The sequence below is a fragment of the Ostrinia furnacalis genome, unplaced genomic scaffold (genome assembly GCF_004193835.3).
Source record: "Ostrinia furnacalis isolate ACB-3 unplaced genomic scaffold, ASM419383v2 OfSCF0140, whole genome shotgun sequence".
Taxonomy (NCBI): Eukaryota; Metazoa; Arthropoda; class Insecta; order Lepidoptera; family Crambidae; genus Ostrinia; species Ostrinia furnacalis.
Genome location: NW_021130379.1, coordinates 321,838 through 325,379, shown reverse-complemented (window position 1 = coordinate 325,379; position 3,542 = coordinate 321,838).

Sequence of the window (3,542 nt, the reverse complement as noted above, 5' to 3'; positions counted from 1 at the left end):
TTTCAAACATTGTTCTTCAAAATTAATTAGAGTTTAATTACTGTAAAGCTTGCCACCCCTATAACCGTTCTAAACACTTACCAAGGGCTTAGTCCACAGAAACTAATTAATAACGTAAATTAGATTCTCTTAATTGGTCTAAATATTCGCCTAAAAGGCGCCCGCAATTTACGACGGCGTGGGGCTTATCAAAGATATAAGCGCTCATCTTACAAATTATTATTGCTATTGGTACTCGTATTGCTTAATATTTGAGTTGTAAGTAGTTAATGGCAACATTTTAGTTAAACATTGAGTAAAATACAAGAAATATGTGCATATCAGGCCTCCCCAACTCTTCAGGCGTGAGAACCTCCATCTTCTCCTCTGATGAATTAAAATAACCCTGCTTCTGCTATAGACTAAATAATTTGATGATGATGAAGATATGAACAAGTGTGCTAAGTTGATTATTACAGTCAAGGTAGGATTACAGCCTAAACTGAAAGCGAGGGCGCATGAAGGAAGTAAGAGCATGATGACCAAAGCACGAGGCTTCTCCAATAGACTTAGGACTTTCAACTTTCATTTATTTAAATGTGTAACGCGACTGAAAGTAGCCACTCTGTTGTATAAAATTATATGCGTAAGTTACTTAAACAGCTTAAAATTTTATTTTGATTTCCTTCGTTCGTTCGTTCGTTTCAGCCAAATGACGTCCACTGCTGGACAAAGGACCAAGGATTTCCATAACGACCGATCCTGCGTTGCCCGCATCCAGGCTCTTCCTGCGACCTTCACCAGATCGTCGGTCCACCTAGCGGGGGCCTGCCCACGCTACGTCTTCGCCCGTGGTCGCCACTCGAGAATGTTTCTACCCCAACGGCCATCGTATCTATGAGCTATGTGCCCCGCCCACCGCCACTTGTATTAGCCACTTGATATTTGATTTCCTTACTGCGCTACAACTATCAGACTGATCAATTTTGACTCTATTTATTTGTCCACCACCAAAAACAATAAGCAATCTAAATTAATTAATATGAATACGAAGTCGATCGTTTTTTTATTCGCAAGTGAAAACTTAGTTCGAATTCACATAAAGAAGTTTGCTTCAGCGGTTATCAGTTCGCACGCTGCGCCCGCGCTGTGTGAAAATGCTTTTTGCGCGGCAGTAATTAACTAACGTTTATATTTAATCTTAATAACTGCATTAACCATTATACTAACTGGGAATAATATTATTGTCTCCGTTGACGCCTGGTCCCATAGTCCACGGAGCGCTTTATTAAAATCATGTGAATCACATGACAGTCAGTAGGAACGTTATTTATAGTTGCACGATTTTGAAATGTCGAGTAGCAAAAATCAGAACTATTTATCTTTGTAATTGATAGTAACGTCCTCCTGTAAATGACATTTCAGTGTTTCTCAAAGTGGAATAAATCAGAACTAAAGCCCATTATTTATATTAGTGCCCTCCTGACAATGTCATAGTTGGGCCGGTTCAGTGTCGAACAACTATAAACTTGAATGGCACATAAAAGATTACATTTATTACGAACTCACTTAACTTTTTACCTTTTAGATTATTATATTTTGTCTTTTTACCTTGTAGAAACCCGCTGAGCAAGTCCCACATAACCAATACCATCCCGTATGGCTAGATACTCAATAGATAGACGCAAAAGCTTATCCCAATCGAAAAAAGGCTTCATTCGGCCTACGCCAGCCGAAGATACAAAGTTTCTTTCCTAATGGAAACAAAGCTTTCAAAGCACCTTTCTGTCTAGATAAGAGACTGTAAGCTGTTTTAGATATTTGCATAATATGTTAAAAACTAAATATACTCGTACTTAACCAACCCTAAAATCCAGAGGCACTCGATTCTTTTGATAGTATCTAGTATTTCATTTCAATATTTAACTAATTTTAAATTGGGAAAATATTAGTAGGTATAATACTATTGGTTAGGAGTTTAATCATCGTAATGCATTATTCTTAACTAATGTAGGTTAGGTACCTACTTGAAGCGTTTTCTTAAAGTATTAGATGTGTTATATCTTGAGATGAACCTGATCATCATCATATTCACATTATTATCATTATAAGAGATTGAAGTAACCGCAAACCGAGTCCCCAATAAAAAATAGATATACTTAATATTTTATCGCTCCGAAATCCACGAAGCTTGAAGAAAAACGCGGGCACTATTGATTATGCGTCTCTTCACAGCTTCAGACCCTTCGAGTGCCCTTCGGAGGTACAAAGGTGAGGCCTTTGTCACGCTGACGGGGCCCAACTTCCATCTCTCACTGACATCCATATAGAAGAGGGTCCAAATTAGAAGCGTCCTTCACCCATAATAACGAATGGAAAATGTTTACCATTCGCGATACTTTTTATTGGATTTGGATCTTAAACCAGTTAGTTAATGACTCGTACTGAAAATCTGCTCTCACTACTCGTATCTCAAATGAAAAATCCACACAAGGCGTAGTGAAGTGTAGGTAGGTATAGAGATGATTTTTGATTTGTATGCGGTAAACATGCTGGCTTTAATAATTGACCTCATTGTTCAATAAATAGATAATAATCTTGATTGCACCAGAACACACCGACGATCACGAGATACACTGTAAAGTCGCAACGACACAATTCAGGTCTTATCACAGAAAGCGATATCTGCAGACACAATAAATAGAAGACAGTTGTAATTAGTAAAATAAGATGAGCACGTTAGATATTGGTAGTTCATAAAGTTCACTTAAACAGAACTTAAACATGATATTGTAGCTCAGTGGTTAGAGTTGTCGCCCGCAAGCGAAAGGTGATGACTTCATTTCCCACAGGATATTTTTTAATGATTTTATTTTATGTAAGATGTGATAGTTTGATAATCAGATTTCAGATACAGGTTTTTCAGTAGGTAACATTAACAACCCATAAGTTGCTATCAGACAATAGCTGCCCTTTACCTTTTGCCGTTCCTGGTGTTAGAAATATAATTTTCTACCATCTTGAACAATTTATTTTTTGACCATGATTCTTACCTTGTTAGGAGCTCTAAGAAATGTTAAAGCAATAAAACTAAAAACACTATCCTCTAACTTCGCTCAGTAGTTAAACTAATTAACGGTTACTATGATGATCCTTAAAACTTAGAAAGTTAGTTCAGATCTATGAAAATAACTTTAATTAAAAACAATGAGAAATTTTTAATTGACAAGTTATCTACAATTCACCTCTAGTACCTAATTAAAACGAATTATCAAATTCATGTATTATAGCAATTTAACACTGCTTTTCCTGGGAATATACACAGACCAGTCCCTGTCCAAGGTCATGAGAAAATCTTAACTGAAATTACGTAATTGGATGATTTTTAGAATGTCACAAACCAATCATCACTTTCAAAACAATTATTAAAATTAAAATTTTCAGCTAATATTGATTGTAAGTAATATAGGTCTATCATTTAATATGTGAATGGAGCTTTTATGGTCCCAATTAGACCATAATTTATTATTAAAATGGGTAACAAAAGCTGGTGCGCGGGAGAG